This window comes from Cryptomeria japonica, chromosome 2 (genome assembly GCF_030272615.1).
Source record: "Cryptomeria japonica chromosome 2, Sugi_1.0, whole genome shotgun sequence".
Lineage (NCBI taxonomy): Eukaryota > Viridiplantae > Streptophyta > Pinopsida > Cupressales > Cupressaceae > Cryptomeria > Cryptomeria japonica.
In genome coordinates this window covers 45251306-45269432 of record NC_081406.1, presented here as the reverse complement: position 1 = coordinate 45269432, position 18127 = coordinate 45251306, and positions in this window count along the sequence as shown.

The following is an 18127-nucleotide window of genomic DNA, read 5'->3' as shown; positions in this document are numbered from 1 at the left end:
AAAGGTGTTTAGTAGGAGAACTTTTGTGGTACTTGGTGTCTACCCATGCAGTGACAACTCATTTAAGAACCCACTCCTTGTTCTCCACACAAGTGTGTACACATAGTGTAGATACTAGGGAGTACCATCGGTGTAGATACTTGTCACCAAGGCATCACGACTTTCATCTAACATATTAATTTATATAGCTAGCAGAAGAAGTACCACTTGGGTTTTTGTCTCTCACTTGGCCTTATGGGTTACCCAAGAGACAAGCCCTCCTACCTAAATAGAAGATGATAACAATTTCTCTTACACCCAAGGTCCAATGGAAGGTGAGGGGAGAGGATACTTTTGTTATCAACTCTAGGGTTATAAACATAAAATATGCAAGTAGCACCAAACACTTGAAACAAGTTCTTTAACCCTAAATGAAAAAGAGATGTGACTCTAATTAGACTAAAAATACAAAGACACACATCTAGATTACCCTACAACAAATGATTAGTAGTTTTGATAGATTACTCCCACCTGTAAGAACACTAGTTAAGTAAATTTGAAAAATCCAAATGTGAAAGGGGGCCTTTGACAATACGATATTTGCTCTTTTCCAAAATAGTTGCACCACTTCATTGGTCCAAGCAAGAGGTTAGGCAAAAACCAAATTGAAAAACCCTAAAAATGATAAAGATGCCAAAAATTGAAAACAAAAACATGATTATACCAAACATAAATATGATTTCTGAACACAGACACGGAAAGGTGAAACACAGACATGAAATCACAGATCTGGGATTTGCAAAATAGACGAACAATAAAAATGTGAAAAACAACTGACAAAGACGTGATTAGTGTGCAAAAATGTGAAAATATGAATCACAGGCGCGGTTTCTAAAACCTGCACTTGCAATAAAATAGAAAATACAAAAACATGAAAAGATCCTACACAGATGAGATTTTAGGTCACATACACTAAAATATAGTGCATAAACACTATTCCTGGATGTGGAACCTATAAAACTAATAGAAAACAAAAATGCAAAAACAAAAAGCACAAACACAAAATCAGAACACAAATGTTGAATAACCAGTCGCAAACGTAGAATAAATCATAATCATCGCAAATCTGACCTGCAACTTCACAAAAAAGCTAGATTTGCAAATGAAATGTTAGAAATGAAAGGGACAAGGGTCCCACCGGGCATGCCAAAATGTATATAGTAAAAATATGATAATGAAAACCTATTGTAAAACCATAAAGATCCAACCACAAATAATCTAAGTCCTACAATGAAACATCCACCATACACCAATAGAGATACATAAGATCATGCAAATCATCAAAATAAAGCAATATTACCATTCACATGTCAATTAGGGTTTCAATCTCCATTGTCTCCTATCTCCATTGATCTTGTTTATTATATTTGCTCTCAGATTTTATGTGTGCACAAGAGCTGACTAAAGAATGGATTGTGGTTGATAGCTTGATCACAAGAAGGCTTGATTGCATATGATTGATTAGGGTTTATAATGAAGTAGAGTATCCTCTTATATAGAGAACACTTTAGGAAATAGAGGGATAAGATTAAAAGGTGAAGAAGATAAATGGTCGGCTAAGATTAAAGGGTAGGTAGAAGAAATAATAAAATAATAAGAGGGTAGGTGGTGTAGGAATTATGAGATAAATGACGTGCCATGGGTAGAAAAGGCTAATGAATTAATTAAATAAATAAAAATTTATTTAATTAATAGAAGAAAGAAGATACTTAAATAAATAAAAACATTTATTTAATTTAGGAGAAAGATTATTTAGATAAATAAAAAATATTTATTTAAATTAGAAAAGGGGCTAGAAGAGGCTAAATGAATTAATTAAATAAATAAAGATTTATTTAATTAATAGAAGACTTAGGATAAAATAATTAAATTAATAAAAATATTTATTTAATTAAGGAGGACAATTTTAGGTGTCTACACAATGTATACTTTTCAAGACATTCGTATGCACTATCAAAATCTTGCAATGGTAAAATAACATTAAGGGTATGAGAAATAGTACCTCGTGAAACACTTTCAGAATGAACTTGCGACAACGTTTGTTCGAGGGAACCATGGTCTCCAGACTCCAAAGCACCAGCACCAACATCAAATGTTGGACTGGGAATGGTCAAAGCCATAATAAAAGGCTAAAAAATCTAGCAATAAATGTGGTATGACACCCAAAAAGCTCACTATATAGACAAATAGTATAGAGAAAGCAAAAAAACCCTAGCAAAGCTCAACATCAACCACCAACATCCACTATCTAAATCAACACTTTTTGAGATTAGGTGTATAATGTCTTCTAATTTGAATGTGTTCCTTCATAATATTGAAATATAATATATTAAGGTAGAGATGTTGATATCAATGTAATTCATTTATTTTCAAAATTAACATTTTAAACCGGGGGCAATGGTTGTCGGTGCTCTATGCCTGTTTGCGAGATAGGGGAAACCCTAATCGATCTCTTGTTTGGCCATTTATGTTTGTTGGGTGTTTGTGGGGTTGTTCATGGAGTGCATGGTGTGGGGTGTTTAAGATTTGGGGGTGTGTGGTTATAGGGAGCAGTGGGTGTGGCTTGGCATTTCTTGGTTGTTGTTTGTCTCTTTTGCATGCTCTATCACCTACACAGTGGGTTTTTCATGAGGCCGGTCTTTGGTGGAGGCTTTCCCTATGAGATCCCATTTTGGATTGAGATGGATATTTTTTGCAGACCGACTCCCTTGATTAAGGCATGGTAGGTTTTGGAGATGCCCCAATTTTACCAAGTTCAATTGTGTTGGATTTAGTACCATCTTCTTCTGTGCATGCAACTAGGGTTGGGCAAAATGATCAAGTTTTAATGGAGGAGGACTCAACAAACATGAAGGGTTCTTCCCGTATCAAGAAAGTGAATGGATTCTTGGCTAAGAGCCAGGATTGCCCTATTCTGGTTATTCAACCAAAGGTTGTCTCGGAAGATATTTCATATTGAACTGATCATGCTTTAATCTGTAAATTTATGGGGCTTAGGATTTCTCTTCCAATTTTGGATATGTGGGCATGTCGTGTATGGAATCCTAAGGGGGATATGGAAATCTTGTCGGATAGACATAAGGCTTTTGAGGGTGGCCCCTATTTCTTCAATAAGACCATGCTATTTATCAAACCCTAGCATGCGAGATTCAATTTAGTAGAGGAGCTTCCATCTAGAGTTCCTATTTGGGTCTACCTTCCTAGGCTCCCGCTTGAATTTTGGAAGACAGATATTCTCCATATCATTTCCCTCTTGCTTGGTAAACTTGTTGGATCCGCTACGCAAACTAAGGATAGAAAGGTAATCTCCTTTGCTCAGATTTGTGTTGAATTTGATTTGAACAACCCCCTTCCATACTTTGGAAATTTTTTTGGGTGTTTCATCTTGGATTCCATAGCTTGATTATGAAATGCTCCCTTTCCGGTGCCGCATTTTCCATGAGTATAGACATTTACAAAGGAAATACCCTCAGTTTGCTCCTACTTATCTAGATTTGAGAACTTCTTCAGGTAGTGCTCCTATAAAGGATAAAGGGAAATCTTCTATGGCTAAAAGGACTATGGATAAGGAAGGGTTTATTCCTATGAAGCCCTACAATAAAGGGAGAGGCCAGAAAAGGACTTCGAGGGATAGACAAAATGATGAAACTCTTAACCATTTTTTGAGCCCTTCAGGAGTTTCTTCAGGAAGAAGGAATTCCACTTGATCTCTCCTCAAGTGATGGGGAAAAGGATGGGTTCCCACTAGATGATGGAGGGCAAAAAAGTTTGAATATGACTATGGAGGTTGAGCCAGAAAGATAGATGAGTACTAATGTTTCTATTCAAAATCCAAATGAGCAGGACTCGGGTGAATTATGTGCACAAATTAATAGTATGACTATGACAAAATCTACTTCTCATCCAAATAAGGTGGTTTCAAATTAGGGTAAGGGCAATTGTGGTCCTCCAACTTTGGGATTTCATCCTAAACCCCTTAAGAAAAGTACCCCAGAGAAATTCTCAAAGGTAGGCCGGAAGGCGAATCATGTGAAGGTAAAGTTAATTGATGAGACATTGGTTGAATTGGGTCTATCAAGACCATAGATTCTTATTTATCCCAACCTCATAAATGATTGTCATCTCCTAGAATGTGAGGGGTATGAATAGCACCCCTAGACAAAAGGCCATTCGCAGTTTAACTGACTCTTATTCTCTAGATTTAGTCTTTATTCAAGAAACTAAGCTGACTGTGGATGGTTTATTAAGTAAAGCCCCTCATGTTTGGCCTCATGGTCAATGCCAAGGTGTGGGGGATCATGGTAGTTTGGGAGGAATTTCTTATTTTTGGAACCCAAAGAAGGTTGCTCCTTTATGGTGGATATCAAATTGGTCTTCTATCTTTATGGTTGCTTCTAGCTTTGAGACAGGTGAACTATGCCTCTTCTCTAATATTTATGCACCTACTGATTTTCTAGGTAAGTCTCAACAATGGTCTCATATTCATTTTTTCGGTCCCTGGCTCCTTATCTCCCATGGATTGTGGTTGGAGACTATAATGTTGTTACAAGTCTACAGGAAAAATGTGGAGGGTTAGCCAAGTTGGACCCATTGGCAAATTTACTCAAGGATGGTATTGAGCTTCTTCATTTGGTTGATGTGAAGTTGAATAATGGAATATTTACTTGGAATAATAGAAGATATGGTATAGAGACTATTTCTGAAAGGCTTGATACATTTTTGGTCTCCTACTACTGGGTGTGTGATAGGTGGTCTACCAATTCTGAAATTATGGACTAGAGGGGATCTGATCATTGGCCTATCAAATTATCGGCCAAGGAATATAAAACTTCAAAAAATCCCTCTTTTAAGTTTCAATTAATGTGGTTGCGAGATTCATCTCTTCAGGACCTTATGATCGACTGGTGGTATGAAGGGAGGCCTACTCATGGTTGAGCCATATATTCATTTGGAAAGAGGCTCCAACATGTGAAATATAGGCTCAAACGGTGGAACAAATAGTGTTTTGGTAATCTTCATTCTCAGAAGATGGCTACTCAGTCTAGGTTAGATCATGTTTCTTGTCAGATTCGAGATCAAGGTATGTCTCCTGATCTAAGTAAAGTAGAGTCTTCAGCTCTTAAAGATCTGGAAGAATGGGAATTGCGAGAGGAGATTTTCTGGAAGCAGAATTCTCAAGTTGATTGGCTTCAGGAAGGAGATAGGAAAACTTCTTTTTTCATAACTTTGTTAAGGCCTGGAGATTAGGCAACTCTATTTCTTCTCTTATTTCCTTGAGGGCTGCTCATCTTTCTTCTAGAAAATAAATCTCTAGGGAAGTTGTCCACTACTTCTCGAATCTTTTTTCTGAGGAGGCTCACATTGCTGGGGAGGAGGAAAGAGCTATTCTAAATTGTATTCCCCCACTAGTCTTAATTGAAATGAATGAAGCTCTTATGTGTCCCATTTTGTTACCAGAATTGGAGGATGTGGTGTTCCATATGGAAAAAGGTAAGGCTCCTGGACTGGATGGATTTCCTATTGAATTTTTTCAGGTTTTCTAGGAGATTGTAAAATTTGATCTTCTCGAAGTGGTATGGGAATCTTACAGGAATAAGAAAATGTTAAAATCTATGAACTCTACCCTTTTAGCTCATATTCCTAAGAATTATGGGGCTAATAGTCTTGACCAATTTAGGCCTATTCCTTTGTGTAATGTGATCTATAAGATTATTACCAAGTTGATTGTTGAAAGACTCAAGTCATTTCTTAGTGCTCTGGTTTTAGAGGAACAAGGTGGTTTTGTTGGTGAGAGGCAGATTTTGGATGGTGTTGTGATTGCAATGGAGGATATTCACTCCATAGCAACTTATAGGGAGAAGGCTATATTTATTAAACTCGATATGGTGAAAGCTTATGATCGGGTGAGCTGGAGGTTCTTACAGAATTTTCTCTTGGCCTTTGGTTTTGATGAGGAGTGAGTTAAATGGGTCCTCAGTTATGTTACCTCTTCTTCCTTTTTAGTTCTTATTAATGGAGAGACTTCAGAGCTTTTAAATGCTTCTTGGGGCCTCAGGAAAGGGGATCCCTTGTCCCCCTATTTATTTATTATCATGTCAAAGGGTCTTGGTAGATTTATTAAGTCCTAGGTGAGGCAGGGGCTTATTTAGGGGTGGTGTTGGAAAAACTTCTTGCATCCTTATTCTAATCTTTAGTTTGTGGATGACACTGCTCTGATGGGTAGGGACAAAATCAATGAGGCTGTGAATTTCAGGAAAGATCTAGATATTTATTTGTTCTCTTTCGGTCAGAGTAATAATGAGGCTAAGTCTTCTATTTTTTTCTTTAATACTTCTTGACTTATTTAGACTAGGATTTCTTAGATCCTTAGATTTTAGATTGGCTCTCTCCCTCTTGTGTACCTTTGGATACATTTGGTTGTGGGCGCTCTTCGTAGGGAATTTTGGACAATTTTCAGAGCAAGGTCAGTCATTAGACCCTTGGATGGCTCTCCTCTGCCAGGAGAGTGATTCTCCTGAAGACAATGGTGCAAGCTCTTCCCATCTATAGGTGTTGTGTGCAGGTCCCTCCTTATTTTGTTAGGGAGTTTGATGCTCTTTCCCGTCAGTTCTTATGGTTCGACAATCTTCTCTCCTCTAAATGGAGTCTAGTCAAATGGGATTTTGTTTGTATACCAAAGTTTGAAGGTGGCCTTGGTCTTCGACACATTGGTCTGGTTGAGAAGGCCTTGGCGACTTAGTTGTATTATAGATAGTGCACATATTGGGAGCAAGATTGGGCCAGGATTTTAACCAACAAGTACCTTCCAGGTGTGAACATCCAAGATGTGCATCATTTGGATTCGACTGGTAGGGGATCTTGTATTTGGGAAACTTTTAGAAAAGGAGCTAGGCTTATTAAGGAAGGCCTCTTCTGGATATGTAATAAGGGCTCTAATGCCCTTTTTTGCAGGACTCATAAGATGGCTATTCTCCTATCCTTTCCAACTTCCCTCACCTACAATCTCTTTGCAATATATTTTCAGATGTTGGATGGGTTAAAGTGGAACACTTTAAAATGATTGTTCGTAGAGGGCAAATTGAGATGACTTGTTAGGACCCTCAGGAGTGGCATGTTGGTGGTTTAGTTGAAGATCATCTAGAGCTGGCAAATATTTTGGCTAGGAGAATATGCAGTTACCTTAGAAAGAGAGACAAGCTTGCTTGGGGTTCTAATCCAAAGGGTAAATTTACGATTGCTGCAGGGTATGCTATGCTTGATGGACACGTGTATGGTTTGGTTGAGGTTACCTGGTGGAAGAAGGTATGGAACAGTTTGTCATGGCCTAAGTGTAACTTTTTTTTATGTTTGGTTGCTCAAAGGAAATGCCTCACTTGGGAGAACCTTCATAGGAGAGGTTTTCAGGGTCCCTCCATCTATGTCTTTTGTAGGAGCAGTGAAGAATGTAGCTCACACCTTTTTATTTCAGTGTTCGTTCTCTAAGGAAATCTAGCATAGGTGGTGGGAGGCATGGTAGCATACCTGTGTTCATGCTACTTCTTTGATTGAATTCTGGGAAATCTTGGGCAGACCTCTAGCGAGAAGCTTGGGCTATTGGACCAATTTTCATTATTTGGAATCTATGGTTGGAAAGGAATTGTAGGTTTTTTTGTGATTCCAAAATGGGTAATTTGCAATTATGGTAGTAGATAGTTAGTAGGCTTCGAGAGACTATATCTGCAAAGTGTGATATGTTAGATACTATTGATCCGAGTGATTATGCTATTGTGAAGAATTTGAACTTGGGAGATAGTGGATTGGGATGTACTACTAGCAAAAGATTTAAATCTGTTAGGCAGAGGATTCATAGAGATGGAAGGTGGATACCTCCCCCTATGGGTGTTCTGAAAATCAATACAGATGGCTCCTCTCGGTGGAATCCTGGTCATGCTGGCATTGGTGGTATTGGTAGAGGCAGTGATGGGGATGTTATTTTTATTTTCTCAATATATAAAGGTTAACACTCTAATAATTTAATGGAGGCACTTGCTATTAAGGTTGTAGTTGAGAGGAGTTGTTCGCTCAGTTGGAGGGAGATTATTTGTGAGTCTGACTCTCAAATTATTGTGGATATGTTGAATAAGAAAAATCTAGATGATGTTAGTTGACAACTTGCCTATGTGATTAGATAGATCTTGGGTATGTATAGTAATTTGGATTTTGTTTCCTTTTGCCACATTCCTAGAGAATGAAATATAGTGGTTGATTGCTTGGCGAAGTGGGCTTCTGAGGATGTTGATGGTTGGGATATTGGGGAGATAGATGGATTTTCAGATGATTATATTGAGACTTTGGAAAGGTTATTGTTGGAGGATAGGAATATGTAGTGTGTTGTTGGGGTTTTTGTTGAGAACTTTTTCTTCCCTCTCTCTTTTTGGGCCTTGGGCCTTTGCTATGTATTTCTGATTTTATTTGAATAAATTTTTATCCCTTTTTCAAAAAAATGTGATTCAATTATTTTCATAAAAAAATAGGACAAATAAAATTCTCTTAGATATAATTAGTTTAATCAAATGAAATGTAAATTATTTAACACAAATTAACTTAGATTAAAAATTAATAGTTGTGGTATTTATATAGGTTAATGCATTTTGGATAATAATATCTAAATGACACAAGTAAATGTTATAGATAGATGCATTTAACTCTATGATTAAATATTAATATTTTTAATATGATAGATAATTTTTGAATTGTGTGTGATCTAGAAATGTTACCTCTTTATTAGTGTTATACTTTGTACTCTTTACTAGACACAAACTTTGTTTTTAGTTGAGTCCATGAATCAGTAAATGCATAGATTTAACCTTTCTAACTAATTATCTTTTCTCTACAACTCATTTGATCAATCTAAATGTCAACTTTGTTTTTTATATATTTCAGAGTAGTTGTATTTAAAAATACCTTTTTGAAAGATTGTTGTTATGTTGCAAAAGGACATTTCCAATTCACCTAGGTCAACACTAAAAAATGTGTGCAAAATATAGAAAACAATTAACAAGCACCCTAAAATAATGTATAGATTCATTAGTCTATTTTGCACACTAAGATAAATTGTTTTTCTAATTTCAACCTAAATGCTAGAACTACGAGGAGAAAGGATGTGAGAGATATGTTTTAGATTCCAATGAAATCATTTAAATGTAATTACATAGCATAAAATTGTATACATGTGTAATTAGTCAACTTACAACAACTAATAGAATACTTGTGAGATGTCCAAATTTCAATTTAAATTTTAAAATTATGGATGTTGATTCCATAGCTACAAGGTCAACTCTACATTTCTAAAAATAAATCATTATTATAGAATAGTAAGATCTAGTCATAAATTATTTTGTTTGGGCTTTTTTGGTATAAATGAAGGTTATATGTTGAATATCCAGGCAACTAAGAGGGGGGGTGAATCAGTTGACAACAAATTTTACTTTTTAACCTTAATATATAGATCCAATTGATTAATCATAATTAATCAGAAATGGAAAACACGTGCAAGAATCAGATCTAACATAAGAGAAACCAAAATTTAGGTGGACAACCCAAGGGAAAAACCATGGAGAATGCTAATTTTCAATATATAAACACTGGTTAAGGTGATTTTTAGAAAGGGTGGCCCACTACCAATGTACTCACTACTGGTGGGTTCACTGTCCTAAAAGGCTCATTGCTAATATGCTCACTACATATAGGCTCACTGTTGAAGAAGAAAGAAAGACAAAGAGAATCCACCACAAGAAAAATATAGTATGTACTATTGGAATTGCTTCGAGTAAATATCTCATACAATCACTGGTTTCCTTCAATCTCGCATGTCTTTAACACAAAAATCCACACATGAAATCATCAAATCAAACTCATAAATATATTGTCTCTAGAAATCATAATTTTCTATGTCGACTGAGACAGGGATCTAAAATAGGTCTCCACTAAACATTCAGGTGGTGGCAAGGAATGAAAATTGGACCACATCACATTGTTCCTCCTCAAACATATCAAGATGCTACATACATCACCAAGGCTAGACTTAAAAGGTATCTACACGCTATACATCCTCAATATCTGATCTAAGGCCTTGAGCTCTGGATCACACCGAACCCAAACATAATATAGAAAAACATCTTCTGATATACCAAACACATCTAGTGAAACTAGGAAACCTCAAAGTGCACAATATACCTAAATTGAACACTCCTGCTCATCATACCACATCCAAACTTAATCCAGACCAAAGGATTTGACATCAATGACAACACATAATGCAATGCTAACAATCTCCCCCTTTGTCATTGATGGCAACATCCATCAACAACAATATGGAATTAATGAAAGATCATCATTAAGTGCACAACCATCTCTCTCTCCCCCTTTAAAAATAATGACAAAGGTGGTCAAAATCCCCCTTGAGAAACTCACTCCTGCTCCCCTTGACAGGAAGCAAAACAACATCTATCCAGAAAAGAATGTACATGCTACTCACTGGACCAATGCACATTAGTTGAATTTGGTAGGGGCAATACCCATAACTTATTAGACAAATCAAATAACTAGTGGACAACTAAGAGGGGGGGGGGGGTGAATCAGTTGTCAACAGATTATAGAAGTTTAAGCATTAAAACCTTATTACCATAATAGATAAACCAAATATAGGAAAAGCAGATATAACAGTTAAGCACAAATATAAGCCACAAAATATTTACCAACCATCTACAAAATATAACACCAATATTTGTACTTGGAAAACCCAATAAAGGGAAAAACCATGTTGGGAAACCTACCCACAGCCAGATAATAATTTTGCAGTAAGTATGTGATTACAAAAAGAGGGGTTTGCACATGGAGGAAGGCCAAAAGCCTAGAGCGCACTGCTCATCACAAAAGGAGCCTCACTAACTATAAAATAAATCTAGACTACAATCCAGAAAGAATAATAACATCTCCTATGCTTGACTACAATTTTGGTTAAGCTCAGTACCAGAGGTCTTAACCCTATTTCACCAACCCAATTCGATCAACTATGATCGGCAAAACCTTTACATATAATTAAAACCTTATTCACACACAAATAATTGCATAATGCTGGCATTGTATTGTCACTAATGTCAACCAGTATAGGTAGCATACCGGTATAAGAGATGTATGTGTTGCACTATCATGGATGCATACAAAATGAGATATTTTTTATATCACCTTGTGTTGCATTGCACCGGTAAGTTAAGGGAGAGAATTGTTAGGATTCCCACAGATACTGAGAGGGGGGGGGGGTGAATCAGTATCTAATCCGTGATAAGAATTTTCTTAGTTAAAACATGCAGAACATAAAATAATAGTATACTGGTATGCAAGAATTAATACAATAAATAGAATCATAAACATTCACATGAAAAGAACACCATAACACAAGATGTTTAACGAGGAAACCCAGTGTGGGAAAAACCTCAGTGGGATTTGTGACCCACAATATTCACTCACTGGCCAATAAGAGAATATTACTTACAATAGGGGCCTGCACATGCAGGAAGGCCAACTGCCTAGAGCTCACTGCTTAATGAGAAGTCACACTAACTTACAATAAGGATTATACTAATCCAATGACTTGTACTACTTTAAAATAGCATCTCCAATGCCAGATTTAGTACCGGTTCTTGCTCTATTCTTTACATATACCCTTGACCTATAATTCGCACATTACGTCTGCCTAATGATTTTCTTTTTGCTCACTACATTACCTCTCTAAATTTCTACAATGATCTCCTTTATATACAGGAGTCATTTTACAATTTGCCAAGTCGGCTTACAATAATAAACTTTCTTTTATGCTGGTATCGATGCCGGTGTAGAGTGATCTTGTTGATGTCGGTGCACTGTCTTGCCTGTGTAATGCTTTGCCGATATGATGTCTTTTCGGTGCCATAGGATTGCAAGGTTGCCATCAATGACAAAACCTTCAATCACATACAATGTCTCATTGGAGTGTCCATATGCTAACAATCTCTCCCTTTGGCATTGATGGCAACACTCATGAGAAATTTCAAAAAGTGTCCAAAATGTGTAGTCCAAAAATGTTTACCAAAAATATGAGGGCTCCCCCTAAGCATATGATTCCTGTCTTTGAACTTTCTCATCCTACTACTCCCCCTTTGGCATCAATGACAAAGGTTGTCAAGAAGTTAGTAGAGTTTGTAGTTACATCTGTCCATATCCTCAACCCTGTAGTTGGGTAGTTATTATCTAAAAAAGTTCACCCAAAATTAAGTTTATACTATCCATAAAATTTTTGCTATCTTTTATTGTTGTTTCAGTCCTCTTCACAGTATCGGTGAGATGCTGTAAATGCTCTGCCAGTGTTTTGCTTCCCTGTGCTAATGCCTCTGAGATTTCCTTCCGCAGAGATGCTAAATAGTCCAATCTTGGACTCAGTTTATACCTTAAGTGTTTTGTATTGTTTATTATTCTTTCTTTCTCTCTTTCCTCTTTGAGCAATTCTTCCTCAAAATTTGCTAACTTTTCTCCAAAAATAGATAATGAATCCAATGAGCTGACAAAATTGTCTATAAGTTTATTTATCTCATCCTGTGTCTTGCTTATTTTCTTGTCAATATCTACAGTCAAGAAGTTTGTTTTACATGTATCTTTATACAAATTTTTATACTCTTTCAACAAACTACATAGTTTTGGCAGAAGTGTGTCAAAGTCTCTGTTACACTTCTTTATTTCTTCATCAAAGAATTTCTGTTTCTCCTTTCCTACCATGTCCTTTACTGATTCTTCCTTTATTTTCTCAATATTTCTAGAAATGTATTTACATAATATATCCAATTGTCCTAAAGAATCTTTATTATCTATATTTCAATTAGGAGCAACTAAGTTCACAATTGGTATTGAATCATCCATTGCTTTATAAGCCTGTGAACTGCAGTCAGTTATTTTCTTAATGGATTCAAGTAATACCTCAGTCACATTTGTTGACTAGAATGTTGATGATGACCCAACAAAATAAGTACCAGTGGAAGTGACCATGCTTGTATTGACCTCTAGTAGGTCAGTTTGTGTTTGCGTTTCTTTTAGCACTAGTTTCCCTACTTCACTGCTTACCGGTGGCACTGTTTCCTTGTGAACTTGTTCCGGAGCCTTTAGCTCTATTGGTTTCTCTATATGTACCTCAGATTCCATCTTTTTCCCTATATCCTCTATCGGTTTGTCTGTATCTCCTATTACCGGAGGCTCTTTAGCCATATCTGATTTGTCAGTTGTATCTTTATCAACTGTTATGTTGATCTTTTGGGTATCAACATTTTTAGTGTATAGGACTTTAGGATTTGGATTGCTATCCTCTACATCCATACTTTCAGTTGCCGATTGGTCTTCAGTGGTTGTAATTTTCACAGGTGGGGGTAGGTTGTCTTTAACCTTTATGCTTGGAGGTCCACCAACTTTGCCTTTCCCTTTGTCCTTATCCTTCTGATATACTTTAATAGGCTTAGGGTTCCTATATTCTTCTTGTTTTTCCTTTTCAACCAGGAATATGTCCCAACCATCTTTTGTTTCTTCTGTAACTTCAGTAACTCTTCCTGTCATTAGTGAAATATGTTGATGTGCAGTAGAGAATACTGTTCGGTTTGCTTGAGCAATCAAATCATCAATTTCCTTGGGAGAGTTTACCAGATATACAACAAGTAGTTTTTCTATTTTTATTTTCTTGTCTAATTCAATCACTGCTTGCCTTCTAGCCTCAAGTGTTTTGTACAAATCATCAAGAATTTCATTGACTACTTCCATCAAAAACTTTTTGTACATGTCCATATGTAGTATTACACTTTCCTCAACTTGCCCTTTCTCATCAGCAGATAGAGTGTCATAAATTTTCTCTATGTTTTTCAGTTTTCCTTCCTCTGCGATCTCATTTAGCAATATGTCTAGAGGTGCCAAGTCAATTTTTGTCTTTTTCTTTTTCTTAGGGGTTAGCTTTTTCTTAGGTGTGACCTTTCTAACCAAAGATCTCATAGCTTGTTGCTTGTACCTTGTCCTTCTAGGTGAAGGAGTGGTTGTCGGTGAGGGATCTCTTTCCTAACAACTCTTTTAAAAGTTGTTGGCATGTCACCTTCCAAAGAAGTACCTACCAGTGATAGATGAGCTTCAGGTAGTGGAGCTACCAACTCATCTTCTATTATGCCAGTTTTATTTAATACATCTTCCTTAATGGCCTTTACTTTTTTGGATCCTTTCCTCACAAATGCCTCTACATTCTTTACTCTTTTCTTAGACTGTATTTTGCTTTCTATGGTCTTAGCACTACCAAATACTTCTTCCTTAGGTTCTTTAGGGGCTTCTAGAAGTGCTTTAGCATAAGTTTCAACTATGTGGTCATCTATCTCATAGCCCATTTCGGTTACCCAAATTGTCCTTGGGATGACTACTTCCATCCATATTTCATCTTTCTTAATAACAAAGCATATGTCATCTTTGTATTTGTTTACTATTTTTTGAGATAACCTTATTCTTTTCTTCATTTTTGTCTTCAATGCTTGGAAAAAGTCATGAATGTTATTTTCCTTGTTCTCACCCATGGTATTAAACAGTTCTGACAATTGCTTTCCTACCGATATGTCATATCCTAGTTCTTTATATCCTATATCAGAAACTTGTTTTGTTATATGAAGCATTAGGCATACTAAAAGATTTCCAAATCTGAAAGTTCCTTTCTTATCCTTCTTTATCTTTCCAAGGTTGTCTATCAGTTCATCTTTTAACCATTCACAGATGTCAATTTTTGCATTGTTTGTCACCATATCATACGAACTCTTAATGCATAAACTTGAAACCGAGTTAAGTCTATTAGCATGAGTGGCTTTATAACCTAATATGATACTTATGAATCTCACATTGATATCTTTTACATCGTTAACCCTTAGAGATCTCTTATCGAATGTTGCACCTATTAGGTCTATGACTAAATCATTGGAAACCTTGTTTTTGTCTGGTCTCTTACCGGTGGTCAGTAACCCTATGACAACTTTTACCGCTTCCTTGGTGATCTTATGAATTGCATCTAGCCAGAAAAATTCTCCATGAACTCTGCTTAACACTATCCTAATCACATCCTTAGGAAATTCAAGAATGCTAAGGATTTCTGTGAATCCTAGGGTTTCAATAACCTTGTGCTCAGCTTTAATATTGTTAGTATCATCACATATCTCGATTTTATACATGGTTTTGATTTCCTCATCTCCTAAATCTTCAATGTTGCAGTGGATGTACATTCTAGGGTCTTCAGCATATACAACACCTTTAGGAATTTGAGAAAATGCACCTAAGGTATCATCCTTCTTTGCTATCTCAGGGACTAATTGAAATATGGGCCTAGGTCTTTTAATTACTTCCACAATAGTAGGGTTTTCTATGTATTCAATTGCAGAGGTGGATGCCATGATTAAATACCTTTTTCTGTCTTGGATGGATGAAAGCTTGGAGTGTGCTTGCTTCTTGCTCGAAATGCCTTAGCTCGAAATCTTCGCGCTCTCTGAAAGTTTGAAATCATGGTGAAATGAAATGGAGCCAAAACCTTATTTTTATAATGTCTTTTCACCATCTACCACATTAATTGCATGCCAGTTAAGTATTCACTTAACATTGTTTGTCGGTAATAAGTAATTTTAAACTTCTTATTTCTAACCAAGGGAATAATAGCACATGTGTCATTAGATTGCCAAACCCTCAAGGAAATTTTCTTCAACTAGATGAAGAACTTCCTACCAGTGGAGCACTGCTCTGTCCTATTGGTGAAGCATCACTATGTCCTGTCGATGGAGCATTTGTTGGTTCTACCGGTGGAGGAGTATTCCCAATATTTAGATCACCTTTTCTAATCCATTGCTTTGAGAATTCTTGCTTAACCTCTTCAACCTTTTCTTTACCTTTCAAGCTAGCACTTTTGTTGTCTACCGATGTACCTTTACTTCTACAAAATTTAGCAATATGCCCAACCTTGTTACATGCATAACAAGTTACATTATTTTTCTGAATAGCTTTCCCATAACCTATGACGGTTTGTGTTCTGCATTGATTAGATAAATGTCCAAATCTTCCACAAACATAACATCTCACATTCATTCTATAGTTTTCAGAGTTATGATCAATTTTGTTGCATTTTGAACATTGACCAGTGGATGTATTGATATTCTGACAATTCCTAGATCTACATTCATTTGCCCTATGACCATACTTATTACAGTTAAAGCATTTTCCATTGAATTTATAAGCATTAGGTGGTCTTACCAGTTTTCTATGATCCTGAGTATTTGCAGTACCAGAGCTTTCACCAACTTCAAAGCCAATTCCAGAAGTGTCACCTTTAGGTTTTTGATTCTTCAATAAGGTACCAAGTTCTTCTGAGCTTTCCTTGATTTTTTCTTTATGTTGATTTGCAGTTTCCAATTCCCTTTCCAAGATTTCTTTTTGTCTCATCAATTCATTTGAGTTATTCTGAGTATGTATTAGATCTGTCTTCAACATGTCATTTTCATAGCTAAGTCTTGTGTTCTCATTTGCTACATCACTTAGTCTTCTGGTCAATTCTTCTTTATTCTTCTTCCTATCCTCAATCTCTTTGCAAAATCTCATATTCATATCCTACATTTCATTTTTTGTTGTCATGTTCTCTTGTTTCAGCTTGCTTATCATATCATTAAGTGATTCCTTTTCATCATTCTCATTTTGCAATTTTTCACAAAGTTCTCTTCTCTTATTTCTTGCAACAGTAAGATTTTCTTGAAGTGCTTGAATGATATCCTGAGCTGCTCTTAAATCATCTTCTAATTTGATATTTTTCAAATTCTCTACATCATAGTCTGTAAGAGCTCCTTCAAGTTGCTTCATCAGATTTTTCATCTTTACCGGTGTCAAGATCTTTCTCAAGTTGTTAGGCTTCTGAAAATAGAGGACCGGGCTCTAATACCAATTGTTAGGATTCCCATAGATACTGAGAGGGGGGGTTGAATGAGTATCTAACCGGTGATAAGAATTTTCTAAGTTAAAATATGTAGAACATAAAATAACAGTATACCAATATGAAAGAATTAATGCAATAAACAGAATCAGAAACATCTACATGAAAAGAACACCATAACACAAGATGTTTAACAAGTACATTGCAGGATGCAGATGACAAGGACTCACTCCCACTAGTAAGTGGGTCTTGTCTCCTATTATGCAAAGTACGCATCTTAATTCTATGAGACAAGGAAGAGGAGGTAAAGGTAGGTGTTTGAAGGATCACACCAGATCTACCAGTAAATCAAAGGGATGCCTCAAGTGCATGAAATCGAGGATATGTATTGGACTGACATAGAAGGCATGATAAGCCACCGAGATGAGAAAGGAAGAGTAAAGAAGTGATGGGTTTGTCACCTTGATAAACCAACTGAGATGATGTCCAGTCTGATGATGAAGAAGGAAAAGTGGAGCAGCTGTAGATAGAGAGTGCAATCGGCATGCAAATGCCTCAAATGGAAACAACTGAAGGTTGATGACATGGTGTCATCAAGGTGCCTACCAATAAGTATGATTAGAACCAGTAAGAGAACAAATAGGCTAAGTGGTGTGCCCCTACCTGATGAAGATGAGCATGCTATGGATAGGCATGTCTGGTGACCGGTTAAGGTGTTCCACAGGCAAATCAACAAATTGCAGACATGAAGGTTTATTGATAAAGTGTGAGATACCAGCAAGGTTAGAGAACTGGCAGAAAAGGACCAGTTATGTGTTGATTGTCGGTGACCGAGTCTAGCCAACACAGAGATCTTTGTTGAAGTGGATATCGACAAGGATGCCACATGGAGTTCAAGTGGCAAGCTCGTAGAGGTCAGTGAAGTGTCATGTCGGGGAGGTATCTAGCGATTGGCAAGCTCATACAAGTCAATGAAGTGTCATGTTTGGGAAGGTATCTAGCAGTTGGAAAGCTCATAGAGGTCGGTGACAATCACAGAGGAGTAGCAGAGGGTTTGTGGATAGATGAAAATCGAAGATTTAAGTGATGTTGTGATCGATGAAAGAT